General features: G+C 42.8%; 1 long non-coding RNA gene across 1 annotated transcript; it reads right to left on the bottom strand.

Annotated features, from left to right (window-relative positions):
• Window positions 1-787: 787 nt before the first annotated feature.
• On the bottom strand, window positions 788-4067 carry LOC146812867 (uncharacterized). The gene is made up of 3 exons (XR_014966929.1): window positions 3983-4067; window positions 2585-3427; window positions 788-2029 (listed from the first exon to the last, which is right to left on the bottom strand). It is a non-coding gene; the product is annotated as an uncharacterized LOC146812867 (long non-coding RNA).
• Window positions 4068-16052: the final 11985 nt, after the last annotated feature.

A 16052-nucleotide genomic window follows, 5' to 3' on the forward strand; every position in this document is an offset into this window, starting at 1 on the left:
CAAGCATGAGCATTCTATCTCTCCCTACACTACATTTCAGGGACAACCCTAAACTAAGAAGCATTGAATAAGTATGGAAAATATAAAGGTGTCAGCTGTCAGAGCCTTCAGTGGAAGAACTCCAACCAAGAAACTCGAAGCAGGAGAAGAACCTCATAAAGTCCTAAGATGTCTCTCTGTCCCTGTCTACGTTACATCATAAAATATTTGTTGCATTCAAGGTAAATCACTTGATCGGCTCCAGTAACTTTCCACGATTCCAGCACAATTTGGCTACTGGCACCACCTTCCCCACATCAATATGTTCCTACTGCATTCGTCCTTGGCAATTCTTTTTCTCCTCCTTGGTAACTTGCCTCCTTGCTCGTTACCGCGTTTCTCCTTGCAAAAACCCATCTTCGCAAACCTCACTAAAGTACAAAACACTCTTTTACTAAATAAAGAAGCTTTGTCCGCACCTGCAGCAGAAACAAAATAATGCATGCAAACACATTTTACATTGAAGCTTAAATACAAATCAAGTCAGGAAGGGCGTAGGAAGGGGGTGCGGTGGGTGTTGGCAGCCCCGGGTGTCATCACTGAGGGGGGTGACAAAATGGCAAAAATATATGTTTTAAACACATATTTTTGCCATTTTGTCAAGCCGGGGGTGACAAGAAAGTTTCCACACCGGGTACCACCTGACCTTGCTACGCCACTGAATCAAGTGTTAGACTTAAATGTGAGATTGTGCTGAAAGTATACTCAAGGCCGCAAAATCAAGTCAACTTAATGGTGCACATTACTAAACACATAACAAATGCAATTTATTAACAAATGAATATATGCAAAGGATCACGAAAAATATCATTTCAAAGACTCAAATATGAATAAAATTTCTTGTTACATACATAAGTGTCTAAACATTAGTCTGGAAATACATATCATATCATTAGCTTCACAAAGAGACACATTATAAGCTTGATGATCTCTTAGAATATTAATTTATAAGTATTACATAGAAAACTTTAGTAATCACATTTCTAAGCACTCAATTTGTAATTCTCATTAGATTTCAAGTGGAGTACTTTAAATATATAATACCTCATCTTCTTTTGGTAACGTTGATCACACAGAATATATTTGAGTGCGGACTACGCATGATTATAATGCACTCCTACAGTTTCTTAGGGTGGGATCAAAATTACGCTGCTCCAGATGGAATGCTTGAATCAATCTAATTTGCTAGAATAAGCAACCCCAGTCTCAAACTACTTAATGTCTCCTCAGTGAGGTATAGTTTGAATGCTGCGCCACAGTAAGCTCACGACTCACTTCAGGGTATACTCGTTACACTTAGGATGTCTATTGCATCAAGAACAAAGCAATAAGGGGAATGCTTAAATTAATCTCTTTGCTAGCATTCACTTGAGGCTGCATCACAGTCCATTGTTTCTTACCCATTGTGCCACTCTGGGCAGACACTGATCATATACAATCAATCTTGGTTCTGGTCCAATACGAACATTCCAGCCAAAACCACCAAACCAGGTCCCTTCCATATGGGAACACAAGCAACCTCAGATTGACTTAAACCTACTTAGGTCTTGTCAATGAGGTAGACAAGTTTAATTTGAGCCCTGTGACCCAGTGAGTGTGGGACCCACGTCTGGGCATACATGTGACACTTGGGGCATCTAGGGTAATAAGAACTAAGTGATGGATGGAATATTTCAAATAATCTATGCAATGGGGCGTCATGCGCCCCAACCAAACGCACTGCGAAATGTGCCACATTGGCAATTATCAATTCCTCATAAATCACTCTTCTCTTGTTCCATTCATCCTGTTAATCCTCTTCTTTGTTTTCCAATCTTAACTTTCAGTCCCCACACAATGACCAGCGCCATTTTCCAGATTTCTTAATGTTCAGACTGTGCCCCTCCGGACCTCTTGTAAGAACATGACAAAAGCGAAGTTCATCACAGGCAGTGTTTATTGAAAAAACCCAATGCATTTCGGGCACTGAAGTGCCCTTCGTCAGGGGTCACTGTAAATAACAATAAAACAATCACTAATTAATATTAATCATACTTTAGAACTCATTGGCATTAATCATACTTTCACATCATGTTCGATTTAGTATTTTCCCTGTTGAGTGCTCGATACATCAAAGTGCATTTTACATTTCAGCGCGGTCATATTTACCAGCATTTGGCACCCCTATAATTATACAATCAACCTCCCATCTTTTAAGTAAAGTGATGTCCCAAGTGTTCTCTCCCTCCCTCTTCTCATGAATCACTCGTTTGTCTCTCCCTGTGGTCAGGCTGCGTGTTCCACATTGTTTCGATGAAGTGTTTTCCCGAATATCATCTCTCCCTCCCGCTCTTCGTAAACAGCTTGTTTGCTTCTCCCCACAGATAGGCTGCTTCCTCCACACTACCACCGCCTACAATCCCGCTCTTTCCCTTCACTAATCACTTCGACGATGACCTTCCGAATATATAACGGTTTAAACTAACGTCCAACATTCACTTTCATTAGTTCATCTGGTTAACATTGACCCTTTGCACTTATTAACAAGTTCATTGCATGCACGTACCTGCCACCAAGCTTTAAAACCACTCGACATCGTCTCCATTGCAAAAAATCATTAATTCTCCCACAATCCTATTCGGTTTTAAATCTCTCACAATTGGTCAGCTGATTATCTTAACCCGTGATCAAGATGCTTACTTTTATGTGGTGAACACTACATGACCCATAATGCAGTTAAATTAACAGAGCTAAACAGTATAATCACGATCTCATGATGCGTCGCCAAAAGAACAAATATTGCACAGACAGTGACATTTCTCCAAAGTTCCTTGCCTAAACAAATTAACACTGACTCTAAAAACGAACCTAGATGTTCCGTCGACAGTGTGGGCTGATTCTTTGTCATCTGTATTAAACCATTTTAACCAGGCGGGTGCAAACCCAGGGCTGGGCAATCATGATTACAATAACAGTTCTGGGAATGGGATGCACACCTTTTTATCCATTATTTCTTCGTTCTCTGATTTGTCCAAAATTAATCCTTTGTGCGTGCAGCTTGGTAAAGGTGTCTTGCCCAATTGACACCATGAGTAACAAATCTATGCAATGGGGCGTCATGCGCCCCAACCAAACGCACTGCGAAATGTGCCACATTGGCAATTATCAATTCCTCATAAATCACTCTTCTCTTGTTCCATTCATCCTGTTAATCCTCTTCTTTGTTTTCCAATCTTAACTTTCAGTCCCCACACAATGACCAGCGCCATTTTCCAGATTTCTTAATGTTCAGACTGTGCCCCTCCGGACCTCTTGTAAGAACATGACAAAAGCGAAGTTCATCACAGGCAGTGTTTATTGAAAAAACCCAATGCATTTCGGGCACTGAAGTGCCCTTCGTCAGGGGTCACTGTAAATAACAATAAAACAATCACTAATTAATATTAATCATACTTTAGAACTCATTGGCATTAATCATACTTTCACATCATGTTCGATTTAGTATTTTCCCTGTTGAGTGCTCGATACATCAAAGTGCATTTTACATTTCAGCGCGGTCATATTTACCAGCATTTGGCACCCCTATAATTATACAATCAACCTCCCATCTTTTAAGTAAAGTGATGTCCCAAGTGTTCTCTCCCTCCCTCTTCTCATGAACCACTCGTTTGTCTCTCCCTGTGGTCAGGCTGCGTGTTCCACATTGTTTCGATGAAGTGTTTTCCCGAATATCATCTCTCCCTCCCGCTCCTCGTAAACAGCTTGTTTGCTTCTCCCCACAGATAGGCTGCTTCCTCCACACTACCACCGCCTACAATCCCGCTCTTTCCCTTCACTAATCACTTCGACGATGACCTTCCGAATATATAACGGTTTAAACTAACGTCCAACATTCACTTTCATTAGTTCATCTGGTTAACATTGACCCTTTGCACTTATTAACAAGTTCATTGCATGCACGTACCTGCCACCAAGCTTTAAAACCACTCGACATCGTCTCCATTGCAAAAAATCATTAATTCTCTTGATTAGTGAAGGGAAAGAGCGGGATTGTAGGCGGTGGTAGTGTGGAGGAAGCAGCCTATCTGTGGGGAGAAGCAAACAAGCTGTTTACGAGGAGCGGGAGGGAGAGATGATATTCGGGAAAACACTTCATCGAAACAATGTGGAACACGCAGCCTGACCACAGGGAGAGACAAACGAGTGGTTCATGAGAAGAGGGAGGGAGAGAACACTTGGGACATCACTTTACTTAAAAGATGGGAGGTTGATTGTATAATTATAGGGGTGCCAAATGCTGGTAAATATGACCGCGCTGAAATGTAAAATGCACTTTGATGTATCGAGCACTCAACAGGGAAAATACTAAATCGAACATGATGTGAAAGTATGATTAATGCCAATGAGTTCTAAAGTATGATTAATATTAATTAGTGATTGTTTTATTGTTATTTACAGTGACCCCTGACGAAGGGCACTTCAGTGCCCGAAATGCATTGGGTTTTTTCAATAAACACTGCCTGTGATGAACTTCGCTTTTGTCATGTTCTTACAAGAGGTCCGGAGGGGCACAGTCTGAACATTAAGAAATCTGGAAAATGGCGCTGGTCATTGTGTGGGGACTGAAAGTTAAGATTGGAAAACAAAGAAGAGGATTAACAGGATGAATGGAACAAGAGAAGAGTGATTTATGAGGAATTGATAATTGCCAATGTGGCACATTTCGCAGTGCGTTTGGTTGGGGCGCATGACGCCCCATTGCATAGATTTGTTACTCATGGTGTCAATTGGGCAAGACACCTTTACCAAGCTGCACGCACAAAGGATTAATTTTGGACAAATCAGAGAACGAAGAAATAATGGATAAAAAGGTGTGCATCCCATTCCCAGAACTATATTTCAAATAATCTCATCCACTGGCAATTTCTCTGGCTACATCCCAGAATGGTCATATGAAAATCATACCTGGTCCTGCTTCAATAGGAACAGTACAACCGAATTGCCAGACCAGACCAATTCCAGAAGGATGCACAAGCAACCCCAGACCAGTTTCAAACTACTTTGGTCTCATTGGTGAAGTATAGCTTGAGTTTTGTGGCTCAGGGAGCATCCGACACTCATCTGGGCGTACTTGCTACACTTAGGATGTGTAATGCAACAAGAAAAAAGTGATGACAGAATGCTGTAATTGATCTCAGCCAATGAAATTCACTCTTGGCCACCAGTCAATTCTGGTTGATTATATCCCTACAATATTGTTCTCCGTGTACATTCCCTCAATATTCATGCACAAAATGAGATGAGAATGATCATACTTGCTGGAGTATACTTCCATGTTGTATTCTTGCAGACTAAAGGCTCAGGCATGTGCATTTACCACCTCTTAATACATGGATGTTGCTTCATAACACGTGTGCCCACCCCACAGTCTCAGGTGCACAAGACCTGTTTCATTCCCCCATGCTTGTGAAGGAGCACACATTCACACCCGGTGTGCACCATACACACATGTTCATGCATGAATCCTTCTTCAATGTGCTCACTAAGTGGTATTGCAAACAGAACAGCAGCAGTTCTGAACTCTTCTACATTTAGCAGTTTACAATTACTGCTGGTGCCTAGAAAGCATTGCAAATTGTTGTTTGGCTGGAGTGGCCCTGGTCAAGTTGGTGATGAGGCTATAGCAATGTAAAATATCATGGGTGAATTCTTGCTCCCCATGAACACTTCAAAGAATGAGACCGTAAAACATCTTACTTCAAGAGTAGTTTATACTAAGAAGCCACACCAAGAATAACAGCTTTGCAGTCTGCCCAACAGCAGTGCTTGTTTGTGGAGAATCACACCTCAACATTCCAGACAACACCCTACCATCCAGTCATGCCTCTTGCTCTCCTACCCTCACCCTACCTATTATACCAACAAAACTGCACTCTGCCATGTCCCTAGTTCCTGCTCATTGTGTTTTGCTTCTGATTTTCCTGTCATTTGCTCAGATACAGTATCCCTAGGTGTGTCTGGGTCTGGCTTGATTCCATGTCCAGGTCATTTTTAGGTCGAGCATTCGAGACCTCTTGTATATACTTTAGTATATACTTATTATATACTTAGAGGTGTATGTACTTTGTGGGCTCTGGAGATCAACCCTATGACTTGTCTGCTTCCGCTTAGGGACTTTTTTTTCTGTTCAACTGCCTCTATTTAACTTTCTTGATAGAAAACGACCAGCAGAGGTCAGTAAAATACCAGAATCACTTTAGCATTCTCTAGATTACAGTCCATAAAAATTGTCTTCCACGAAGCACCCTTAGACAATATATTTTTCAAATCTTTTATTTTCAGTGATATGACAACCGAAAGCCCTGATTTTTATATTAAAAACAGAGCTTTGGACTACACCATTTCCCACTGAAAAGCAATATTTCTCTCCATGTGTTTCCATACTGGGTGTGTCATGCAGTTTGGTGCTTATTTTCCCTCCATGTTAAAGAACAGTAGATTTTTCAGAACCCGGGCTAATGTGCTGCATAGCTAAATACATATAAGGTCCCAAAGGCGAGACCGATTGCATTGCAAATGCTTGTTTGGCCACCCATGGCTACCTTTGCCTGCCTGCATTTGTTTTTGCTCTCACATCACTCATAATATATTTACGTAATTTTTCATTTATCTGTCTGTTTCTTTCCCCTGTTCCTAGTTGGTGAACCTGTGTCTGGTGTGAGATGCCTGCATCCAGAGGTTTTAGTCACAGTATCCATTCATGTCAATGGGCCAAAATAAGTATCCAAATGATGAAGAGGCCTGGAAGAGAGACAAGTGGCTGAGCAAATTCATGAGGGGAAGACCAAATGGAGTTGACAGCGTTGTCGCAGAAACGGAAATATAAAGTCTGGCCCAGATGATAGAGCACCTCCAAAAGTACCAAATCCCATCACTTCCCGCTTAACTTCCATTCCCAGGCGCAGCTCATCCACTCCCCTTGCTCTCCTTGCTACCCCTGTAAGCCTTGCCCCAGCACCCACATCCTCTCCGACCCCATACTTGAATCTATACCCCTTGAACGAAGCTTGCTCTGTATATGCTATACCAAAAAGAGGTACAGTGTGCACAGAGTCTAGGGAGTCCCCAAAGGTATGGCAGAGGTTAACGTAAATAATACCTTACTCTCAATTTAGTGGTAGCTGGGCTAAGCAGTTAGGCTTATCAGAGGGTGGTGTGAATGCATTTGGTGTACATACTCGTACAAAGCAGGGACACACGCTCAATGACTGACTCCAGCCCAATGGTTGTAGAAAAATATTGCTTTAGTGACTTTTATTTCTAGGAACCAAGTTGAACTCCGTTACAGGTAAGTAGCCTTTTGTGCAATACTTTCAAAATACTGCCAATAGGTTTGTATGGCATTAAACAATACTTTACAGGTGCATGAAACGTTTTTCAGTTGAGATAGAGATACTTTGCATGCTGGATCACACTTAGTACAATACAGGGAGAGACCAATGCAAAACTATGGGAAAATGATAGGTCAGTAAGTTACAGGTACGTAAGCGGTTTTTGAGCTTCAGTTTCCAGGGGTTTTGGTCAACATTGGTCAAGGGTTGGGCCAAGGTAGGTACTGCACCACCAGCAGCACTGGGGCGGCTGGGTGCAGACGTCACTAGGCCCAATGTTATCCTATGGAGGCTGGGGGCACCTCGAAGAGGCACTAGTTACAGGTAAGTACCTGCGGGTCAGGGACACAGGCCCTGGGGCTTAAGATAAGCACTGGAGGGGCCACCAAGGAGCACTGAGACTGCACCACCAGCAGCATAGGGGCAGCCGGGTGCAGAGTGCAAAGGAGGTGTTGGGGGCCCATTGAAACCAATGGAGATTCTCGGTAGGAGAAAACAGCTGCAGGTCCCGTTCCAAAGGTTAGCGGAAGGAACCCTTTGACTGGAGGGATAAGTTGTACAGAGGGGGGATACTGGGACACAGTTGATTGGGCACACCAAGGCCTGGGGGTTGCGGGTGCAAGGGTGTCTTTAGGCATCGTGTTTTCTCACCAGCTCCGGTCGGGGGTACCATTCAGGTTGAGACTGCAGGCATTGAGGGGGAGGTCAGGAGAAGTCTTCCAACACTTGATCCCAGGTTAGGATCGCTGGGGAGACCTCACTGGGTCGGTGAGCCACCTGGACTTGGGCCGTGGGTGTCGGGTGCAGAGTGGTGTAAGTTTTGCAGATCTGCCTGGACCCGGAGTCCTTCTGTTGGTTTCTCTGCTGGGCAGAACCGGGGTCCACAGGAAACATTATTTATAATGGTGCTCCCGCCTATGCACTTCAACGCCTTCAACTGGTGCAGAACCAGGCAGCCCGCCTGGTATATGACCTATCCAAATTTCACCACTCCTCTCCCCTCCTCACTGCCCTCCATTGGCTTCCCATCAAACAACGGGCCCTTTTCAAACTTGGTTGCCTTACTTTTCAAGCACGGGCGGGCACAGCTCCTGCTTTTATCAACTCTGCTATCACCAATTACTGCCCTTCTAGAGACCTACGCTCATCCACTAAATCCCTACTTGTCATTCCCCGTTTCAAGAAACAAAGATCGGGAGGCCAGAAATTCTCGGTCCTCGCGCCCACTTTCTGGAACACCCTCCCGCTCACTATCCGACTCTCCCCCTCCTACATGGAGTTCCGCAAGGCCCTTAAGACCCTATTGTTCCAGCAAGCTTTTAGTCCCTAGCCCCCTAGCCTCCCGGGCCCTTCCCCGCCCAGGGATCCCTCCAGCGCCAAGAAACTGCATAGTGAACGTGCACTCTATAAATTTTTAAAAATTCAAATACAAGAGTCGTTGTTGATGGTAGCACAGGTCCGCAGGGTTCTTGGAGGCAACTGGCTGTTGGCCACACCGGTTTTTTGGAGCTGGGTTGCTGGAGAAGGAGACAGGTCGGTAGAGCTGGGGCCAAGTCAGTAATCATCTTCTCCATTGCTGCACAGTTCTTTGATCCTTCTTCTTCGTAGATCATCAAATCTGAGGAACAAGGTTCATGGGAGCCCTAAAATACTGCATTTAAGTGCATTACTAAGGTTGGGGGCAATAACCAATGGCTACTGTCCCTTAGGGTGACTAGACCCTTTGGGTGCCCCATCCCTTTGGGGAGAGGGACACATCCCTGTCCCTTTTGGCCTAAATCTCCAAAGCAAGATAGAGAATTTTCAGGAGAGGGGTTCACCTCAGCTCCCGGCAACGCTAGGGGTGGGCCAGGGTGAGGTGGACACTCCTACTCTACTTACTAACTTTCCTGCCTGTCCTGCCACCAAAAGTGGGGTTAGGACAGGGGGGTGCGGGCATCTCCACTAGTTGGAGTTGCCCAAATCAGCATAAAACAAGGTGAGAGCATTTAAGGCTCACCACCAAGTGTTGCTGTTCCTGCTAGGGGGAAGTGAGAAGCACCCCCACCCAGAGCAGGCTTTGTTTCTGACCTCTGAGACTACAAAGGCTCTCACTCCCTGTGGTCATAAACCTGTCTGGTGGTGGCTGGCTGGCAGGGACCCGTGAGTGCATTTCATAAGAAATCCATCACTGGCATCAGGGTGGATTTATTATGCTGAGAAGTTTGATACCAAACTTCCCAGTCTTCAGTAAAGCCAACAGGGAGCTGTGAAGTTTGTGATGACAAGCTCCCATCTCATGTACTCAAAATGGCTTCACTGCACTTACAGTGTCCAAGAATGGACTCAGGCACTGTAGGGGCATACTGCTCAGGCAGCTATGCTCTCACCTGTGGTATAGTGCACCCTGCCTTAGGACTGTAAGGCCTGCCATAGGTGTCACTTACCTATGCCACTGGCAGTGGTCTGTAGGCATGGGACCCAGGAGTGTGCGTCATGTTGACTCTTTTAGTTAAGCTACACCACAGCACATAGCCTGCAATAGTAGTGTGTATGTGTTTGGTGTGGGGTCCTTTAGGGTGGCACAATCCGTGCTGCAGCCGTGAGGCACTCTCTCTGGTCACAAGGTCCTTGATACCACTAGTACCTTTTACAAGAGACTTATATGTGGGCCAGAGGTGTGCAAATTGTGGAAACAATGGTACAGTTTAGGGAAAGAACATAGGCGCTGGGAACCTGATTGGCAAAAAGTGTGGTTGGGGTTACTGCAACCGAACCCCACTTTCCTACACCCCTGCCCCCAGTCCCGATCTGTTCGTCTGCACTATCAGCTGGGAAATCCCCATCCTGCAAAACATTCTGTTAGATCGTGGGTAGGTTTGAACTAAATATATACATGGAGAGGCACTAGGCATGTTGGTTATTTTCTGACCTGTTGCTGGTGCTATAAAGAAAGAGTTAGCAAGTTCCAAATGTTTTACCATTGAAATAGGTGCATGCTACAACCTCCAATGTAATCAGACACAGACGTGAGTGGGTAATATAGTGGTAATACGTGGCTGGTCAGGAGGTATAAAAGAGGGGAAGGGGTTATGCCAGTAACTATGGAAGGGTTAGGGTAGTGAGAGTGTAACATGAGCATGGGATTGTGGGATCACTGGGCACTGCACTGGTGCCCCAGTCAAATTTCATATGTCACCACATCACTCTCTGTTGAATATTGATGATAGGTTGATTGTTTGAAATATATTCAGCCAGTGTTAATTACATTCCGCCGCAATACAGTCTAGTGTCTTTTGTCTATCATGCGATCTCAGACAGGAAACAACCACATGCAAATCAACCTTGATCCTGTTCCAATTGAAACAGTCTATCCTGAACTGCCAGGCCAGGTAACCTCTCAACGATAAGAGAAGCTACCCCAGCCCAGTTTCAGTTTATCTTGACTTTGTCACTGATGAGGTCTCCTAAAGACCTTATAGCTCAAATACTACTTTGAGGTTTGTCTTTTATATTTTTCTTCTATATTATTTAGTACTACCCATTCTTAAATAGCTCTCTCTTAATGCTGTTGCATCACAGGCCTGGTTGCATCATCTCCAAAGCATTGAAACTCCCCACTGCTCCAAGAACAAACTAAAAATCTCTGGTGGATGCAGAAAACTCCATTCCACTGACAACCTTACCCTGAAGCATTAGGCTGCAAAGGGCGTTATACCAATTCTCTGGATCAGTTCCAAAGATCTGAAATAGTGTATCTATTGACTGCTCTCTTCAACACCTAGGCTATTAAATACTTTCCCTAAAGGTCTGCCCAAGACTAGATTTTTCCTTTCTCTACAATTCAGTACAATGTTGGCCTTCCAGACTCAGAGGGGCCGATTCCGATCTGGGTCGGACGGGGCACCGAACGCGATCCGGATGGAAAAACTACGAGGCGTACGCGTGTTTTCCGGCCGACTCGTACAGCTGTACGAGCGAGCCAGTACGATGCGAGCTACATGAAATTCACCGACCGAGTCGTTTCCGGGTCCGAACCGCACCGTACGTCTCGGTCGTAAGCTAACCGTGGCGTGCAATGGATGCGATTCACGACTGAGTCAGTACGATGCACGCGTCGGACCGCCTGTGCGAGCCGGAGTGTCCGGCTCGCAAAAACTCCCGGAGTCGGACTTCGGGGGTCCGCGTCGGACCCCCCGACACCCGCAGCCGTATGACTCGCACACAGGGGGAGACCTATGGGTCTCCCCAACACAGGCATGTATGGTGCGGATGGCACCGACACGTACCCACTGTAGGGGGCGCACTTGTTCAAGACGTACCCATTCAGTCAATGGGAGCGCATGTACGCGTCGTACAACTGACTCCCTTTGACTTCTATGGGAGTCTGACCGAACCGAGTCCGACAGCATACGTGTGCATCGTACTACATTCCGGATCCGACTTGGTCGGAGTGCTTTCCGACCGGGATCGGAATCGGCCCCATAGTAGAGCAACTATTCTTCTACAATAACTAAGGTTACACATGTAACAAATGTGTTGAACGATTAAATAAATATACTTAACTATCTCGTGGTTTAGAATTTCTATACAAAATTTAGGGGTCTACCAGAAATAAAAAAATTAAGTAAATATTGAAAAGCTTTGTGCAAAGGAAATATTGACACAACCACGTCTATGATAGCATTGAGAATGTCGTGGCCAGTCCTTACATCTCCCCCTACAGGCGGGTCTGGCACTTTGTATATTACAACTTTTGTGAAGAGCACATGTGCAAAAGAGGAAAAGGGGGGTACGGAGAAAGAGACACTCTCCTGCAGATTTGTTGTTGGGAAAGCCAGATTGAATTGTGCTAGATACAGTGACTTGGATCAAAGCCCTATTCTCCAACTAATGGTGAGTGAACACAAGTCAGGGCATGGACAATACATGAGTGGGATGCAAAGGTGATACGTACAAGCATGGAATCTGGACTTTCCGGGTATAGTGGGTGGGCAGGCCATAACTGCTCTTCCCAAGTGCACCTGGAGTCCCGCTCAAGAACCAAAGCATCCACATGAATTTGGAAAGTCACCTGAATCATATATGGCTGTGGAACCAAGGTAACTGATTATAGAGGAACTAACAAAGATGCAGCGATGGAAAAGCCGGTGTGCAAACTATAGCGAATGCAAAGTACAGTTGTTGAGACAGAATATCGAGTTGGAAATATTGTGATTCAGAAATATTGACAGCAAGAATATCATGGTCAGGAATATTTGAATTTAAGGTAAGAAATATTGTTTTTAAAAATATTGAAGTCATTAATATTGTTTGCAAAAATATAGCTGCTTAAAATATCGATTTTTTGATTAGTGTTATGTATTTTAGTTTAAATTTTAAATGTATGTGATGTATTTTTTTGTATAAGTAATGTTTATGTTTTTTAATATATGTGTTACATTTTGAGTAGATATGGATTTTATTTTAATTACATTTTGTGTTTTTTAGTTCTGTAGTGGGTTGTGGGTTTATAGGGGAATAGGGTGGGAAGTAATTTAATTATAGTAAATTAATGATTTTTTTAATTTAGTGTTTATAGTGTTAATTGCGGGAAGTAATTTATTTGTAATTATTTATTAATTTGTTGTTAATTAATATTAATTGATAATTAATTATGGAAATTTTGTAATTAATTTTAGGTGCGGGTTGTAGGGTTTATAGGGGTAAAGGTTGGGAAGTAATTTATGTTTAATTAATTAATAATTAGATGTTAATTTATATTAACTAATTAATTATGGTAATTGTATGATTTGTTTTAGGTGTGGGTTGTGGAGTTTATGGGGTAATGGGTGGTAAGTAATTTATTTTTAATTAATTAATAATTAGTTCCTAATTAATATTCATTAATTGATTGAACATTAATAATGGAATCGTGTAATTAATTTCAGGTGCGGTTGTGGGATTTTTTAGGGGTAAAGGGTGGGAAGTAATTTTTTTTTTTGTCAAACCATTTTTATTGCAGGTTCCAATATACTGTATAACACTCAGGATAAATGCCATTAACGCAGATTTCTCGCCCCCCTTAGTCATACATCCGTGCGGTACACACAGCCGTACTGCCCACATCCCGGAGGCCAGGCGGCGCCACTTAGCCATATGTTACATCTTTACATTTCTTACAAGTACGGTCGTCTAGTGGGGAAATCCGCTGCCTGCTTTTAAAGTTAACCCCCCTCACCCCCAAGATTCTCATGGATCTCGCATTCTTCTTCCATTAAGTTTGGACTTGCAATCCCTCCCTCGGTCCTCCCCCCCCCCCAGTGTACCCCCCATAGCGCCTAGCCAGGAAGAGTCGGTATGTGTGGTGGTTAGCAGGAGAGTTCCATTAATTACTAAGCGTGTGTGACTGGCAGGGGAGCCGGTACCACGACTGCATCGACTGCATCATCAGATTCCTCGTCTTCCTCCCCCATAGTTAGGCTGTCACGCAAGGCCTGCACTAAAATTTCCCATTCCATCGCCACTTCCTGAGCTTGCTCATCTGGTTTGCGGCGAGCTAGTTGATATCTGAGTGTGCTCTCACTAGCCGCCCATTTTAGGAATTCGTTCAGCCATCTCCGGTGTGTTGGACCTACCTTCGACTTCCACCCCTTAGTCACCTCCCTCTTTGCCAAGATTAGGCCCATGTCTATAAACTTGCTGGATATTTTATTCTTGGGCGTGTGCGGGAACCAGTGGAGTACACTAACGGCCTCGTCGTACTGTAAGTCTCTGTCTGCTACTTCGTTCAATGTGTTGCCTATCTCCCTCCAGTACTCCTGCAGGTGTGGGCAAGCCCTCAACATGTGGATCAAATCTGCTCCTATCTTGTTACATCTAGGGCAAGCAGCCTCCTCAGCCCCAAAGTATTTCCTTATTTTTCCTGGGGTAAGGTATGCTCTATGGAGCACATAGAAATGAATCAGTTGAAATCGAGCATTTCTCGTGCTTTTTCTGGCTCTTCGCACTAGCTGCGTCCACGTGGTGTCCGGGATTTCCACCTGCAGGTCCAGCTCCCACTTGTTTTTTAACGCAGCCAAGGGCTGAAGGGTTTCATTCAGCGTCCGTGAGTATAGACACGTCACTGCTTTGAAGGTGCCAGCCGACATCATTGCGTATTGGCACGCCAGCGTCGTCGCGGGCTCGACTAATCCCTCCCCCCAATGTGGGGTGGGAAGTAATTTATGTTTAAATAATTAATAAATAGTTGTTAATTTATATTAACTAATTAATAGAAAACTAATTATGGTAATTGTGTCATTATTTTTAGGTGTGGGTTGTGGGGCTTATGGGGTAAAAGGTGGGAAGTAATTTATTTTTAATTAATTAATAATTAGTTTTTAATTAATATTTATTAATTATTTGAAAATTAAATATGGAATTATTTTAATTAATTTTAGGTGTGGGTTGTGGCCTTTGTAGGGGTAAAGGGTGGGATGTAATTTATGTTTAATTAATTAATATTTGGTTGATCATTAATAGTAATTAATGAATTGATATTTAATTAGGGTAGTTGATTATCTTTTTTGTGTGCAGGTTTTACTTTTTTTAGGGGTAAAGGGTGGGAGTGCATTCATTTTACTTACTTTATAATAAGTTTCTATATACTATTAGTTTTTTAATTGAAAAAAGTTTCAATTGAGTAATACATCATTTTACAGTTTAACTTTAGCTGTGGGTTGTGGGGATTATAGGAGTAAAGTGTGGGAAGTTTATTAAGTTTTATGAGTTTTAATTTGTTTTTTTAATTAAAAATATTTCTTTAATTGGTAATTATGTTAATTATGTAAGTACATTGTTTTAATAAAATGTAGATGTGGGTTGAGAATTGTGTGGTGTTATAGGGTAGGAAATATAAAAAGTAACTTTATGTAATAATTAATGTTTTGATTCTAAATAATTTGCAATTAAAAATATTTATTTGTTTGAATTTTTTTATTTATTTTATTGAATATAATATTTGGAGGTATTTGTGATATGCATTTAACATTATAATATGTTATTACATTTGTAATATTAAATATATTTGTATTTACATTTTTAATATATTTATATATTCTTTCTTTATTTTGCTTTTTATAAATTTTTGTTGGTAATATTTGGTTTGTTTTTACTTTTGAACTGACTGGAGTGAGAATATTATTTGTTACCCCTTTGCAATCCAACACTTTCCCTACTGTTGCACTCATTGGAGTGGGAATAGTAATTTTTACCCCTCCGCTATCCAATACTTTCCCTACAGTTCCACTCACTGGAGTCGGAATAGTAAATTTTACCTGTCCGCTCTCCAACACTTTCGCTACTGTTGCGCTCACTGGAGTGGGAATAGTAATATTTACCCCTCCGCTATCTAGCACTTTCCCAGCAAAAAAAGAAAGACCATGTCCATGTTTCCATGTCACATATTTTTCTTTGGAAATTAATCCCGTTGAAATGAGAGGTTCAGGTGTATATTAGTCTACATCAGTGGTTCCCAAATGTTTTCAACCCGTGGCTCCCCTGACCCATTGGCCATTGCCCGTGGCTCCCCACTGTTACTTTTTTTGGAGGGTAGGGTAGATGTAAGCCCGGCCTCTAGAGTACTTGCCTTTTTCTCCCTGAAAATATTTGGGATGAAGCTGATGAAGGTATTATAATCATATA

This window comes from Triturus cristatus, chromosome 7 (assembly GCF_964204655.1).
Source record: "Triturus cristatus chromosome 7, aTriCri1.1, whole genome shotgun sequence".
In the NCBI taxonomy this organism is placed as follows: Eukaryota; Metazoa; Chordata; class Amphibia; order Caudata; family Salamandridae; genus Triturus; species Triturus cristatus.